The sequence below is a fragment of the Vidua macroura genome, chromosome 1 (assembly GCF_024509145.1).
Source record: "Vidua macroura isolate BioBank_ID:100142 chromosome 1, ASM2450914v1, whole genome shotgun sequence".
Lineage (NCBI taxonomy): Eukaryota > Metazoa > Chordata > Aves > Passeriformes > Viduidae > Vidua > Vidua macroura.
In genome coordinates this window covers 28,906,339-28,923,517 of record NC_071571.1, presented here as the reverse complement: position 1 = coordinate 28,923,517, position 17,179 = coordinate 28,906,339, and the positions used below count along the sequence as shown (strand labels likewise).

The window sequence follows — 17,179 nt, the reverse complement described above, 5'->3', positions numbered from 1 at the left end:
CTGGATCTATTTATTTTTAATTATGTTTTTTTAAATTTAAATTTGGTGGGATTTTTAGTCTTTTATTTTCTGCTATGGTGCGAGTTTGCATGTTTCTACCAATAAGATAATGCCAACTAATTTTCGTGATTTAAAGATGTGTAAAATTTTGGAAGGAAAATTTTGCCTCACTTAGGAAAAATCCCTTTGAAGAATTTTTTGGAAAAAGCCCTCTGCATAGAAAAAAATTGCTTATCTTTTCTGCAGCAGCAACAGCTTTGCTGTATTTTAAAATTACAAAAACACCCATAAACCACAGCCCAACACCTGCTACTGGATTTTATTTGGAAATATAGCCATATGTTCACCATCCTTTGCTATTATTAAAAAAATGATTATTGTAACAACAACCGTGTTTCCTCACTTTTGGTGGATCTTGAGTTCAGGATACACAATGGCTTTTCAGTCTTTTGGGGGTAATTTCTGTGGTGATTAAGACACTGGAAATGTTTAATGTAAATTTGGTTTTTTACAACAAATTTTGTTTTTACAAAGCTCTAGTAAACACTGAACTTAAGCCAGTAGAACTTTGATGCCATGAGTTGTTTTAATTTTTGGATTATTAAAAAGTTATTAAAAACCAAAGTTAGGTATGCTTTATTTTCTGATGTATGAGAATAGCATGAAAAGCAAAAATAAGATTGTGCTGTTTTTAATATGCAAATCTGTTATTGATTCATAACGATTGTTTCTTTGGTTAACAAAGGATCAGATTTCTTGGATGTAGGCAAAATTTGAAATGGGGAGATATATACTTACTATTTCATTTGTCTGTGAATTTAGTCATGCCTGTGCCTTGTAGAAAACTGTATTCAGAATTTTAACTAATTAAAAGATCCTCCTGAACCCACTGTTAGGCTAATCAGTTTATAAGTGCTCTCTACTGTTAATAATTTGTTCTTAAGTTACATACTCTAATGTCTTTCCTTCATGGCTCCTTCAGCAGTACTGAGGACAGACATAGCAAATACCTAGCTGATGCTTATTTATAAAGAATTTGCCCTATCCCTTCTGCTTGCCCCTTGAAACTTCTCTCTTATGACCTCAACATTTCACTCAGTCAAGTCCTATAAAATTCTCTTTGTGGGAAGTACTTTTTATTAGAGAATATAGTATCATTTTCCTTGGGTTTTGGCTATTGTCTTCACAATTGCTGTGGTAGATTTGGTTGCACAGATGTTGCGTTTTGAGCTGAAAATTTTCATGGCAGTTATGTAAGGCTGCCTTAATCACAACAGGCTTCCTCAGCTGTGCCTTGGCTGTGACCTATGACATCTTCACTCCCTCACTTCTAAACCCATTTCCTAATAGAACCCAGCAGATCTTGTCTATGATAAATTGTTATTCTGGGTTGTAGCTGGAGATCTCATCATATGTGCAGTGTATTCTGGGGCTTATTCATTAATCCAGAATAGTGGCCACAGGCAAATCCCTACATGCACCCTTCAAGTTTTAGAGTTCAGTTGTGATGAAAACTGGCCTAGTAAAATTGGCTATGAGTACAATCTGTCTTCGCACCTCTGCCTGTAAGCAGCATGTGACTGTACTGCAGGGGGATGTCATTAGGTAATATATAGCTGCATATTTATACAGAAGTACACAGAGTATGGGATGATTATGAATGCAAAATCCTAAGTGCATGTTGCTCAGATTTCTTGATTTTAACATATGTATGCTTTTACCTTCAAATAAGCTGTTGTGTTAAGAGCTCAAAATTGCAATCTCCTTGTGTGTTGTACATAGCCAGCTGTCTTTTCTGTATTTTTGTGTACTGATCTCCTGGGCTGAAGAAGCATCAAATCAATCTTGATGTGCAAAGTGATAGATTGAATACTTAGGGCACAGAGGAGGATTCTTGTTCTTTGTCAAGGGCTTTATTAGTCAGTAAAAGATGGTCATGAATACCAGGTGGTGCTTTTTGACCATGCTTTGACTTCCATAAGCATCACTTAGGTCAATTCTAAACCAGAGTTTCCCATGAGGATGTTGTTGAGTAGGGCAAAGCCTTGTCTAGGAAAATCAGCAGCAATGTATAAGCTGGAGCTGGTGAGTTGCTCCCACAGACCCTGGAGCTGTAATTTGGTCAGTCCAAAAACATGGTTGACACCCAGAGATCAAAACACTGGACATCATACTGAAAGGATTAACTTACAAAGATTTTTGATAAAGGTTTCAGAGGAAATAAAAGCCAGAAATTTCAGGACAGGGCAGATATATTTGTCAATGATACTCTTACTAAGTTTTTCAAGTACAAAGAAAGATTAGTCAGTATGTTAATTTTTCTTATCAAGATTTCCTCCAACATTTTGACTTACTACAAAAAGTTCTGAGGAAAACCACTTTTTTAGTACTCTGCCATCAGCAAATTTTTTTCTATCCAGAAATACAAAATTAATGTAGCATGTTTCTGTGTTGCATCCTGGGTTTGGGTTCAGATTAGGGGTTCTGATCTGTGTTAGCTAGCCGAGTTCTGGGTACCCCCGTGCACCCCCCATGTTTCCCCTCCCTCACTGGTCAGCTCCGACTCTCTTACCATTGGAGCTCACTCTGTAACCACTCCCCTGTAACCACTCTCCTGTCCATTCCAGAGGGTTCAGTGTCTGTTTCCCCGATCCCGCAACCCCATTCACCCCGGAGCCTGGGGTCCTCCCCGTCGCGTCCCCGTTGGGCACCGTGGTCCATGTCATCGCCATGGTGCCTTCCCCGTTGGGCGGGAGGGCTTCTGCTCTCCTCGTCCCGCCCTCAATAAAACCCCATGCCTCCCGGAACTCGGGGCCATTTTCGTCCACGCGGAGTTGGGAGTGGTCTGCAGCTTTTCCACTGCGGCTCCTGCAGCCATTAAAGCCTTCCAGCCGCCCTCGAGGATGAATTTGGACAATTCCTTTGCCTCTTTATTTCCTCCCTAGCGCCGGTGGCAAAGAGCGGCCAGCCCACCCCGGTGCGCGGCAGCAGAAGCGCCTGGGAATCGCGACAAGCCCCAGCCCCGCCGAGAAGCAGAGGCGCCCAAGCCGGGCACTCGGGAGCCGACTGGGGCTGGGAAAAATAACACATTGTCACATTTCTAAAAGTGACAAGGAACAATCTTCTGGGTATTTATAGTTGGTGATAATATTGGTTTATCTGAGAATGGAGTGCAAATATTTGTCATTTGTGGTTCACTCTTCAAGATGCAAGAAAACCAGCGCATCTGTGGATTTAGTGGTGCATGAGGTCATAAACTGCATACTCCTTGGGTCATGATGTTGGCAATTTATACATAAGCTCCTAATATCCATAGGACACCAGTGGTGTGAAATTTTTCTGGATTTATAGTCCAAGCAAGTTTTCCTTGTTTCGCAGGTTTTATTATCTCTTGTTGCTCAAGTCTAGGACTGCAGCACAAGAGAAGACAGCCTGTATACAGTATGTACACACTGCTGAGGCCTCAGCACCTTGCAGGATTAAGGCCTCACTGAAAAGCTGTTTGTCTGCTCTGTTTGTTTGATAGAACAAATTATGGTAAGAGTACTTAAACTGTCTCGAAACTACTGAAGTAATATAAAGCAAAATACAGAAATAGTAAATATAATAGTAAATCAGATCACTTTCTGATTTTGTGGTTTTTAATAAAAAATAATTACAGAAACAATAATTACTTTTTTTTATTAAGCTGTATTAAAATTAAAGTTTCTAAGTAATTTTAATGAAAAGAGACTGCTCAAAAATATTTAAACTTAAAAAAAATGCCAATTCTCACAGCAAAATCACTCACAGTTTTTTTTTGAACATATCTTTGTCCCTGGTTAGGCTCCTGAAAATGTGAGGTCTGATTTAATCTTTCCACTTGATTTCTCTACTGGAAGTGCAGAGAGTTGAATTAAATGTGAACAGGAGGTTGTAACCATGTTATTTATTTAGTGGTTTTGAGAATTCTTGAGGAAATCTGCTTTCTATGCTTCCAATTTTGTTCATGTTCATCTCTTGATCTAAGAGTCAATTAGGATATTAATACACTTGAAAATATGATTAAAGAGTCATAGAAGAGACTGTGGTGGCTGGCATAGAGTATCATGGGTTTTATCTTTGCTTTTATGGTTCAATTTTTAAGTGTACTGCCGATATTTAGACTGATGATGTACAAACATTCCACTCTTCTCTGCTGCATTGAACCAGGGGAGAGTAAGTAGTCTACAATAAACATTTTCATTAAATTATGCAAAGGCAGAATAGAGTCTGTATAACCAAACATCTTCATATACAGTCTATCTCTAGTCTCAACAATCTATCTCTCTATTTTGATGCACAATAAATTCTTTCAGCTCAGTTTTTTGCATTAATGCTTATTTTATTGTTCTGAATGAATGAGGCTGGCATAAAGTACTGGAATATATAGCATAAATACTGAGTTGTTTCAGTTGTTCAGGTACTTATACAAAGGCTATCATACAGACATGGTGCAAAACAAAGACGGAAACTTTAAATTTCTGTGATTCTGATTGAACAAAACACTTGAACACACAAATAATCACATTTCTATGTGAGGAAGTCCCAAGGTAGTGACACCCTTAAGATACAACAGCTCATCTGACTTCCCTTGAAATGAGAGAATACTGGAATATGGTGAAGCCTTACAGTCTCTGAAGTTCTGCCTTACCACAACAGTGGATACATTTATAAACTAGAACAAGAAAATTCTTTGAATTCAGATACTTAAAAACTTTGAAATGTGTCAAAAACCATATACAGCCTGTCTGTTGTGACATTCCAGGGAGAGATGCAACTCTGAGATTCTAATAACACCACTCAGGGGGTTTCTTCCTGTGCTATGGGGAAAGTCTCCTTATTTCCACTGATTTTAGCTGTGCTCACTTCACCTGTCATTCCACTGACAGGCCAGCCTAGTATATCTAGAAGAATGTGCTGTGTTCTGTTCACTATAAATGGTAAACAAACCAGCCAAAACCCCATACCATGTGTAAACGAAAATGTTTGCATGTCTGCAGAGCCAGGGTCAAGAAAATTTGTGAAGTTGTTAAAGCTATCCCTGAAATATGATCTATGCTGGGTGCCAGAGCATATTTTGACTTCCAAATTCTTCCTCCAGCATTCCTCTGAAATAATTACAAAGAAATGAAGCAGCAATCAATAACTATGAATATCAGTGGCTGTGGGATATACCACATTCCATGCATGCTTTAATAAAAACATACGAAGAATAGGTATAGATAGTTTATACATTTTTATGGTTTCTTCTAAGACTCCTGATTGATGTAAACTGGAACTTAGCAGTTCTTCATGTGGCCTCAATATGCCTGCACTTGGAGTGCTTGAAGAGCTTAGACTTTAATTGACCGAGATGATATTTAAAATGTAAATAGACATAAATGCAGAATAATTCCTAAAGTTTTATAAAGTGTATGATAGGCACAGTTTGCTTTGTCTCAGTATTATTATGTGTGATACCAAGTTATAGTGGAGAGTGCTACTTTGGAAAATAGGTATAGATTGGTGTTGAGTGGATTGCTCTGAAGTCTTGTCATAATACTGTAAATCTTTCCACTCAGTTGACTTTTTCACTAGATTATCAGGATCTTTACAGCATCAGAGTATACCCCACAAATGATAAAGTTTGCTTTGCTAACAGTAATCCAGATCTGCTGTCACAGAAAAGCCACACTCATATTAGTTCAAAGTTCAAAATAAGCTGTAGCCCACATGTAAAAATTGCTTGTATAGTTTTGAAATAAGTTAATGCAAATTGGAATCTTAGAGATGTTACTTTTTCCTGTGCACCTGTGAAATACCATTCTGATTTTAAATTTATTGCCTCTGAACTGTCACATGTTAGATGAAGCAGAGATTTAGACATGGTTGGTGCAGTTGTAAATTAATGGGTCATGCAATCTCTGTGACTACAGGTTAGTCATGCCCATTAATTTCCCTTCCAAATTTCATATTTTAATGTAGGAAGTATGGTTTGACTTTAGATTTTGTTTGTATCTAGTAGCACTTAATCCTCTAGATTAAGTTTTTGGGGATTTTCTTGGGTTTTTTTCTTTCCTTTTTTATATGGTTTGCTATGGAATTGGTGGTGTTAAAGGCAAAACTTCTTCTATTACACCTACCAGTTTCTCCTCTGGGTTGGCAGCATTGTAAATTATTAAATAGAATTACAGACAGTGTCATGATAAGTTTTAATGTGACAATGAAGTGAGAGCATTGATCTTATGTAATTTGAGTCAGAAAAATCTGAACAGGTAAACTATTTGTAATTTCTTACAGCTGAATAAGAACATAAGTAATATTAGTAACAGAAAAAAGGCCATCTGGTCCAGCTTGCCTGAGTTTGTTTGCCTGGTTGATCATAATCTCAACCACCTGCTTTTCCACTGAGCTCTACTGCACCAGCCCTATCTAATTCCAGAAACAAATGTATCTGTCTCTTGTACACCTTTATAAATCTTTCCTTATAACTTTGAATATTCAGACCTTATGTGATCTTACAGCACAGAAGATCCACAAAGTCTCAGAAGAGATCAGAGCTGGTAGGTTCTGTATGCTCAATAAATGCACAGAAGTGCTCCTGATCTAAGGGTTTGAATCTAGTTTCAGAGGAAATATGTAGCTGATTAGAAGCCCATTGTAATAGAATTAGATTAACGTCTATGCGGTGATATGATTGCCCTAGCCAGTTGCAAAATGCAGATGTTTGTTTTGCTTTTAGATTTGGAAACAGACACCTGTACTGTTTATAATCTGTACTGACGTTGTGCCAAAATATTTATATTATTATAGCCAAATTTTATCTAGACAGTACTGTCTTTCTTGCAGTGTTGGTGGGGGAATAAGAAGAGTATTTAGTACTCTTAAACTACAGTTCTTTTTTGGCTAGTAGCAGAGGAAGTAAACAATTGGCCTGTGAAGTAAAATTTTCTTTGAATAAACTGAGGAACAAAAAATTTTCTATTCTGACCATGTCTTTCAATTCCCACTTGCTTTATCAGACATGCTTCTTCTCTATGGCAGTGGTTAAATAATTGGGAATGTTATTGAAGTGGGATTAAAATTATTTAAACAAACACTTAAAGTTTTGATCTGTTTCTGAAAGATCATGTCTATCTTTATATCATTCAAGTTCTTTATAAACATATGTGAATTAACTGTTCTGATGCATTTCAGCAGCTGTCTCTAAGTTAGGTTTGCTTGTGTTGCTACAATGCCCCCCTGCTGCCTTTTTTCTTAAATTCTTATTTCCCCCCACTTTTCTCTGCCTTGAAGTGAAATTAAGAAGGTTTCTGTGCTATATCCACTATCTTAGCTATTGGAACCTGCCAGTTATACTGATTGGATTATCTATGTCCTGATTCCCGAGTGTAAGCTCCTAGCAATACCTTTGGAGTTTTGGCTAAAGAATATTCTTAGCCTGGACTGGCACAGCTGTGCTCTGCTTCCCCCAGCCACTATTTTGCTGCCACTGAGTGTCTCTTGGCTGGGAAGTTGAAAAAAAAATTATCCATTGTTGGGATCTTCTATGAAAGACTAATTTAGTGGTGAGATGAATATAGGGTAGTCCTTTAACTTACAAGGTTTGAAAGCTCCCATGCTGGGTATAGAGATAATGGGTACTGGGGTGCATATAAAATATCCTATGAAATTATACATAAATGTGTACTGTTCAGTATGTCTTAACACACTGTAAAACTTTGTACTTAAAAGTATGTTTTCCATAAAAAAATCAGCACTTTTCAGATAAAGATTCTCTGTTTCCCTCTCCTCCCCTGCTCATCGGAGGTGGAGATTGGCAAGGGAGTAATAGGACTTTTTGGTAGACTAGAATTGAGTTTGGCTCAATCTGCCTAAAAAAGCCAACAGCAAACTTGTTTTGGGTCAGTTCTTTTATCTGGCAATGGATTTTAACCAGAGATCTCAAAGCAGCAAAAAACCCTTCTATTTTTATATTGAAAATGAAATACACTACCCTTGCCAGATAATAATCACACTATATAAAGTAGAGGAGCCTATTTTTCTTTGACAGATCTGTTTCCTATATACAACTTCAGTGGTTGAGGTAAGCCTGCAGTCTAGTATCCTGCACTTCATAGCTTTAATGCTGACTTTTGTGTGATTATAAAGTACGAGGTACAACAGTTGCATCCTGCTTTGAGCTTTCAGTCTTAACTTGTTCTATAACTTAGAACAAACAGATAAAGGATAAAAAATGAATGGATTTACAGTGGGATGTATACAAATGTCATAATTAATCAGCTAAACTTCTTTTTTTCATACTTGCTATTTTCTGTCTCTGAAATCCTTTCCTTTCTGTTAACTCTGGTACTAATTATCCAGCCACTAGCTATTGGCCTTTAAAGTCAGAAAATGCAACATCATTCAGGAGACATGTGGCTGCCAAACCCAGTGAGCATGTAGGAGGAGTGCCTTTACAGGTCAAGTGCTAGAGCTGCTCTTTGACAAATCAGTCTGAATTAGCATCATAGGAGTCTGTTGGTATTCCTGCTCCCCCGCACCTCCGGCTTCATCTGTTAGTGCTTGGTGTTGCCAGCCATTGTTTTGCACTCCCAGACCTGCAATCTGTTTCAGTGCTTGCTGGTAGTGCAGGAGCACCTTCAGCTCTCCAAAATTATTACCAGAACTTACAGAAAACATTGAAATGAACTCCATACCTGAAAAATTACTGCATGTGGCTTCACCTGTCTTCAGCTAGTAATCATTTGTCAATATTTTGGGGAAAGAGGAAATGTAATATAAAGTTACTTCTCTGACTGATATTTGGATACTGATACTCCTGATATTTGGAGTTCAAGAGTTAGCACTAGTAGCAAGGGGCACTCAGTAAAAGGGTTTCTTACAGGCTGTTTCATGCCTTTTGACTAAATGTGAGCATGCTGCCAGTGCCTGTATCCTTATGGATGGCTCCAATGTTAAGACCTGTTTGTGTACTCCTAATTTAGGGTCATGTCTGTTCCCTGATGAAGGGACAGGACAGGGAGTGATGGGAGACAAAACCTTGAAGGTAACATTCTAGTGCTAGAGGCATCCTCTAGATAATCCCAGCAGACACATTTAGGGGTGCGCTCTGCCAAGTAGATCCCAGCTTGGTGGAGTATGGAGGCAAATTTGTGCCTTTCTTCTCTACATTTCAATGAAGGCTGCCTGCTTTGACAATTGACTGTGTTCTGTTCTCTTTATCTAATCTGTCTAAATGGATTCCATGTCCTTCTTGTTAGAATGATAAATTAAAAAGCCTATTAAAGTTTTAGCATGCTTAATAGTGTCCAGAGCATCCATAACAGATGCAACCATAGGTAATTACTTGATAGACACAGAGGATCTATGGTCAACCATATGCTCTTAGGAAAGGGAGCATAAAATAAGTACCGACAACAGTGGTCCAAATGTAGTTTGTGGAAGGGCAGGTCTCTTTTAGCACACATCACGTATGCTATAAATGAACTGGATGGCTACCAAATACAATGGAACTACCACTGTTTAATAAGCACAAGGCTTTCCCAATATCTCTGTAAATATCTGTAGACTTTTTTGCAAATCTTGTCTGCATTTCCACACATCTATCATTCAGGAACTTAGCTGAAGAATTAATTTAAAACACTTTGGAAGAGAAAAGTGGAGAGCCAATTCCTCTTTTATACAGAATAAATTGACGTATCTATGTTAATTCTTACTGTATCTAGTTTGAAAAAAATGACTAACCAAATAAATGAATGCAGGAATTCAGCCTAAAAGGTAAAAGATAAATGAAGGGGCCATGGATATTTCCTTTGAAAAAGTATGTTTATGCTTTTAGGTTGGAAGACTTTCATACTTTTCTTTTTTTTTTTTTTTCCTTTTTTTCACCTTTGTGCATGTATTTCCCTAGTATTTTTTGAATGTATTATTCTGAGACTAATATGTCTGAGTTACTATCAGTTATTGTTTTCTTCCTAATATCCTCCAGCTTTATGTTGCTTTAATGTATGCACATTCAGAGTTTTTAACATTGTGGGAAAAGGTTTCACTGGTATCCATTCTTGCCATAAAGTGCTTCCCGTCTGAATATTGCCTGCCAAAGTATGTGGTATCCTGCAGAGCAATAGGATGAGGACATAGATTGCAATGAAGCTGAACAGTTTGCACTTCCTAACAGTGACACCAGACATCAATCTTTTGTAAAGACAGCCCAGAATACAGGAGGAGAACTCTCAACCCCACTCCCCCACACAAAAAAACAAAAGGAGAATTATCTCTTTTTTTTTTCCCCATTTCATTTCAGCAATTTCCTTCTAAGATCCTCCAAGATGAATATGTTCTCAAGTTGCATAAGCTGACATTTCAGTGGCTGAGACTCTTTTGGGGAAAGAAAAAAAAATGGAAAAAATTGAATTAAAACTTGGTTTTTAGGTTTTTTAAAGTAACTTTTTTTTCCTTTTAAGATTTTATTTAATTTAGTCTCAGTTCTCTTTTTATCATCAGGCTAATGAATACAGTGCTAATTTTGTCACAATTAATGTGTTTCACATGTTCATACCACAGTTTGACCTCAGTATTCAGTAACACTAAGTTATACAGGTTGGCAAGTGCTCAGAACTAAAGACTGCCAGTGCTGTAATTGGCCATACTGGGAGAAGCTTGTATAAAGTGGGACAGACCTATAGAAGTCATTTTGAAACAGCTGCTGGGGATCTTCTTTACACAGCAATTTGTTATAGGTTTTATTTCAATACATAAATGTAACTTCACCAGCACAATGATTTAGGGTTGTGAAATTAATGAGCCATATTCTCCTCTTTGTAGTAAAAAAGGTGCAGAAAGAGCAAAGTGCTGCAAAAAGTTTCTACATCAATGAATTTCAGAAGTTAAAATATGGAGTGTCACTCAGTCAGGAGGCTGTGAGGTGTAAGGTGGATAAACCTTGCTATAACCAGGAGGAACCCTCACTGAATAAAGGGTATTTGAAAAAACTTGAGGCCAGTATTTGTGGGAAGTGCTTGATAGGGCTTGGGACTAGGTTCTCAAAGAGGATTTTATGCTATAGTCTGTTTATCCTTGAAACTGCCATGACACCATTTTATTATTTTTTTAAACAAATCAGAGCTTTTTCAACACTTTTACACATAAAGAATCTGTTATAAAATCCTTAACAACTGGAAAACAGAATACCTGAATCAAGCCTTACACACATGTGAGAGACAAGTGAGAGTGCAACAGCTGCTGCCATCATGGTTGCTAGATGGTCTAGAGACTCCTACCTTTGTTACAGAGATTGTCCAGAGCTTAGAGAAACAAAGCTTTGACTAGCTGCAGAGCTGCTCCAGACAGCTAGAGCATTTGAAAATTAGCTTCAGGAAGGTGTGAAAAACAGGCTGGTCAGGCAAGTTGTTGTAGCAGAATTTTTGTGAGAGACCTACTGTGGACTGAAAGACTTGGCAAATGTTCCACTATTTCCAGAGTTAACTTATATACACAGTACTAAAACTTTATCCCTATTGTATTTTTCTTAATTTTTTAAATTTTTCCTATTTGTCTTTGTGGAAGTGTCCAAATCCAACAATTGCACGCAAAAAGTGCTTTGGATCATTTATCTTCTCAGTATCTTTTTGCACAAAGGAATGCACGTTCATTTTCTGTTAGAACTATGAGTCAAGTCAGAGATTGAGTCACTGTTATTTATTTCTGAATCTTACCTGATAACCTTTATTCCTTTGTGGCTTTCCATGGTGTATGTAGAAATAGGCTGTTCAGTTCCTGGAAACTGTATGAAAAGCTCACAGGCCATGGGTTAACACTGTCCTAATGTAATAACTGAGATTCTTACTCTGATTTATGTGGATATAACAATGCTGCATGAAGTTTGACTCATGCAGCTTAGTTTCCAAGAGAACTGCTCCTACTAGTTCCAAGAAGCTGAATCTTTGGGTACTCTGTGGCTTTTTCTAGCCTTTCCATTGATGTCCCATGCTTATGAGGATGCCGGGAAATAACATAAGGCACGTATGGGTTGAGAGGACCATTATTTTTGACCTGGCCAGCCTCTGCTTTCCTAACCACATGATCTCTTAAATATTTTACAGATTCAGAAGTGTATCTGAGTATAATTCACAGTCCCCTGGATTCTTGCTAGAAGGGGATAGGATCTGGCCTGTTGTTTATTCTGGGTAGCATGTGTAATACTTTGGCTTATCTTGATTCTTCCCACGTTTCCCCAGACCATTCTGCATCTTAAGTTTTGCAGATCGTATTGTGGAATTTTTTTGTGTGGGAGCAGATTTGTGTTTTCAAATGGTATGGCAGCAGATCAAGCAGGAGGTTTTGGCTTGTGCACATATTCTGGAGGCAGGTTTTGTAGAAGGTTGCTCGAATTTTTGGCTTACAAACCATGGGAGTGTATACCATGTATTACTTGATTACAAGTTAGCCCACTCACTAAATAGTTTGCTGACCACATAGAGTAACATAAGAATAAGTCTGAAAAACAGAGACAATCCTGACTAAAGCTCAGAAAGAGCACATCTCACATCCCAGAAGGATCAGATGCTGAACACCAAGTGAAATTTACTAATTAAACTGCTGGATTGTGATTTTATAAACCACAGGTATCTCTTGGTAGCATAATTTTCTTTTGATACTGGCTTTGTATGATAGACTGTATGATTGCCTATCTTGGCATTACCAGGGTAGCACAAGGTGTATTTCATTGCAAAATGACAAAGGAGGACTAGATAATAGTGAGGCTGAAAAGATGCTTTTGAGTTGTTCCCCTTGTGCTGACACACCAACTTGATGAGCAATGGCCAATATTTTAAACAGTGGTGGAACTCCTACTTTCTAAAGGCTGAGAACTAATCTGAATCAGGAACATGCACAGATAGGTGCTTCTCAAGAAAAATGAGAAGAAGAGGTAGGTTAAGAAAATCCTTTGAAGATCTATAGTAAATCAAGTCTAATTCACCACTTGAACTCAGGTCTCCTTACAGCCAGTCTTTTGATTTACAAATGTGATTATCTTGAGAATACAAACTGCTGAAACTCACTGTAGCCAAGACCACAATTTTAGAAAAATGTGTCTTATTAAAAAAAAAAAAAACAAAAAACAAAAAAAAAAACAAACCAAAAAAACAAAACAAAAAAAACAAAAAAAAACCAAAAAAAACCCAAACAAAACAAATAAAAAAAGTGTACATTTCCCTGTATACATGCTTCCTAGTGTGTGGTATATAACAGAGCCTTCCAGATAAATTCCTTGGATCTAGTTCTGTTCTCATTAAACCCGCACAGCTCTGTGCTAACACTAACGTAACCGAGGAAAGAATTTTTCCTATAAGAATTATATTTCTAATAAGCAGGAAGCAGAGCTTTTTGGCAAATCAGCTATCCTGCAACTCTGCCTGAAGAACACTAAAACAAAAAACATAAAGCAAAATTGGCTCAGAAGAGTCACAAAATAGGGGCTACACCATAACAGACAGAACAGGAGAGTTCCACACAGTTCATATCTATTTCTGTTGTGGAGATGATAGCTAATCTGTTAGATTCTGGTTTTATGCGAGGTGGATCTCAAATAGGTCCCAAAATACAGTTTTTTAGCCAAGTGTTATTAAAAAAAAATCTGGTAATTGTCCTTTCCAGTAACAAAATATAAGTGGTACTGTATTGTGGGGTTGCTCGTCCAATGCAAGTGTAGAATCAAAGAGGGAACAAGCTTCTGTGAAAGAGCTGTGCATGAGAAGAGATTTATTCAAATTCTTAAAAAGCATCAATAGCACACTAAATTGGCAAGAGCTGTTGACTCCCTTAAAAGCAGAGCCCCTGCAGAGAGACCTTGTCAAATTAAAGGTCTGGGCGATCATCAGCTACAGGAAGTTTAACAAAGACAAGTACTGGATTCTGTACCTGGACCAGAACAACCCTGGACGTACAGACAGACTGGGGAATGAGATGCTGGAGAGCAGGGCCAAGGAAAGGGACCTGGGGGTCCTGGTCATTGTCAGGTTGAACATGAGCCAGCAGTGCCCTGGCAGCCAGGAGAGCCAGGCGTGTCCTGAGGGGCATCAGGGACAGCATTGCCAGCCAGGCAGGGGAGGGGATTGTTCCCTCTGCTCTGAGCTGGGGCAGCCTCACTTCAAGTGCTGGGGGCAGTTTTGGGTGCCACAACATAAAAAAGACATTAAACTGTTAGAGAGTATCCAGAGAAGAGCAACGAAGATGGTGAAGGGCCTTGAGGGGAAGCCGTATTAAGAGTAGCTGGGGTCACTTGGTCTGTTCAGCCTGGGGAAGAGGAGACTGAGGGGAGACCTCATTGCAGTTACAACTTCCTTGTGAAGCAAAGTGGAGAAGCAGACACTGATCACTTTTTGGTGACCAGTCATGAAGCTGCATCAGGGAAGGTTTACGTAGGACATCAGGAAAAGATTCTTCACCCAGAGGGTGGCCAGGCAGTGGAACAGGCTCCCCAGGAAAGTGGTCACAGCACCTGACAGAGTTCAAGAAGTGTTTCAGCAGTGCTCTCAGACATTTAGGGTAATTCTTGGTGCTGTCCTGTGCTGGGCCAGGAGTTGGACTTGATAATCCTTGTGGGTTCCTTCCAATTCAGCACAGTCTATGCTTCTGTGATTCTATGAACACATCAGTTAGAAGAAGGCAGTAAGGTAGTGAGTAATCAGTTGGGGTTTTTTGGGGGGGAATCAGAAAAGATAATAGTTTAGCAGATAAATTATTTAAATGCTCTGTATTTTCCTCTCTTTTATCTTTTTAGGTAGGATTGAAATGCATAGAAAAGGGGTGACTGACATTTCTACCTTCCAGGCTGTTTTTCCTTCCTCAGTCATCCTGGGGTTTCTATTAATTCTGACTAGAGAGAAGTAGACCCAGGAGATGATCCCTTTTTGATTGCTTGTAGGTGAAGGCATCACAGAGTACCTGCCTCTGAAGCCCCGTGGGTTACACCTGCTTTAGGAATAACAGATTTCATACTGGGGTCAGTTGGGACTATGCCATCTTCTTAAAGATGGCTAGCATAGCAAAACTGAAGGCTCTGTTTAAATTTAAGTAGATGCTGAAGGGAAACTTTCACCTGTTCTCCTAGCTACAGCAGGTGTTTACTATGAGAGAATGGAAACTTTACATGACTCATCTGTATTTTTTTCCATATTACTTAAGATCCAGGTCTAGTAAAGCTTGTATGCATATTTTAATTAAAAATTCATTTCTGATCTTTATTTACTCAAGAGTCATCAAATCTGTATCATTTCACTGATTCTGAGAATTTCATAAAATGGCTGTTTTCATTTCAATCACTCCTTAAAATTACTATAGGTTTTTATTGGTATACATGTTTTTTCCTGTTTTTAACCAAAATGTATTGGGCTACGGAAATCACTTAAAATTGCTGATATGAACAACAAAAAAATCTCATTTTGACACCTCTGTATTTTGTATTCTGCAAGAGGAATCTTATGTGCACAATCAACCTTTTCTACTACTAAAAAAGAAATACTTTAGAAGCAATGAAATATGGCCCAGGCATTGGATCTTAGAGATTCATAGAAAGGAACTTGATTAGTAATGAAAGATTATTTTTAAATAAAAAAAAATTAAGCTTAAGTAAAATCATTGGTTGCCTTACCAATATGATTTTGAAAGTCTGTGAAACATTACATTTTATGAATTAATTAGGAGGAGGAAGGAAGGAAGAAGTACGAAAGAAGGATAACATCAATAATCTTTCTTCATTTTGAAAAATCCCAAAAAGAAGATAAATGGGACTGCTGAAAAAAGCCTGGCTCCAGCTTCTTGTTAGCCAGTGCTTCATTGCTGTTACAAGGCTACTAGTAAGTTCTCTCAAAGCCTATGTTTCTCCAGGCTGGTTACCTCAGCTTCTCATTTTCTTTCTTCTAATAACAGAATTTATACATTGAACTAATGCTTAAATGACAAATCTTCATTTTCTTTTGAAGTTGTAGGATACAAAGTTCTCAGCTGCTTGGAGCCCACTGATTTTAGCAAGTGCAGGTCTGATTCTGCGATGATGTCAAAGAGACTTAAAGAGCTAGAATGAAAACTGAAGGACATAACCTGTCCTTCATTCAGCAGTTTCTGGGTAGCACCAATTTTCCTTCATCACCTAGTTACATGGCCTCATTTATTGTCTGCTGGGATTACATGCTGATTCTTCAAATTGGGTGATGGATGAAAATATTAATTGATTCAGTAGATGGTGGTAATGACACTAGTGATAATAATAATAGGAATAAATTCAAAAATTTAAGTACCAATTAATTCAAGTACCAATTCTTCGTACTCCAGTACCAAGATGCAGTTGCCCTGTTGTTCCCCAGATGAGAATACCTCATCATGTCTCCATCCATTAACAGGAAATTGGGGAAAGCCACAACAGGAAAGGAGGCCCTTGCTGTCCTGGGTTATAACTTGTATAACTTTACTCACAACTACATGAAAAGGAAATGCTACCTTTATCTTTGCTGACAGGTAGTTCTTCATAATAGCAGCAGATTCAGAGGTTTTCCGAGACCCAGGTGAGTCTCAGGAACTTAAAGCTAGTCCTTCTGTGAGCAGGAGGTTGGACTAGAGACCTTTGGTGATTCTCTCCTACCTGAATTACCCCACGATTCCATGAGGTTCACTCTCCTCAATCAAAAATAGGGGGTTTGTGTATAGTGTATTGAAGTTATCTATTTCTTAAATTGTATGTAACAATCACATTTGAATTATGAAACATCAGACATTCCATTAGAACACTGTCCCAGTGGCTTCTCCAATTCCATCGCCTACTTTTTTCCTGTGGCTTCACAGTAGGATTTGATAATTTTATAAAATGCAGTAATACTTCCTGTTTTCTGCATAATTTTTTTTTAATCTGTGTTGGAATTGGCTCAACCTTGCTTTCTCTATTGGTCATTATGAGACCAGTACAAATGAGAAAGTCTGTGTGAGAGAGTCTTTTCTAATTTTATCCTCATTCAAATATTTTTTTTTTTCATTTTCTTTCAAGTTATCATCATTAGAAATGAAAAAGTGAAACCACAAGTCTTCTGTGGACACATACAATTTCATTTCTCTTGCGGGCAGTTGGTGAGCAGTCAGCTTTATTCCATGAAGAATGCTTGGTCTGTTTCTTAGATTTGAGAGA

The 17,179-nt window shown here is 38.0% G+C and overlaps 1 protein-coding gene across 2 annotated transcripts in view; it reads left to right on the top strand.

Annotated features, from left to right (window-relative positions):
* AGMO (alkylglycerol monooxygenase) overlaps positions 1-17,179 on the top strand; it is a 192,748-nt gene that overhangs the window by 56,921 nt on the left and 118,648 nt on the right. The window lies entirely within an intron of this gene.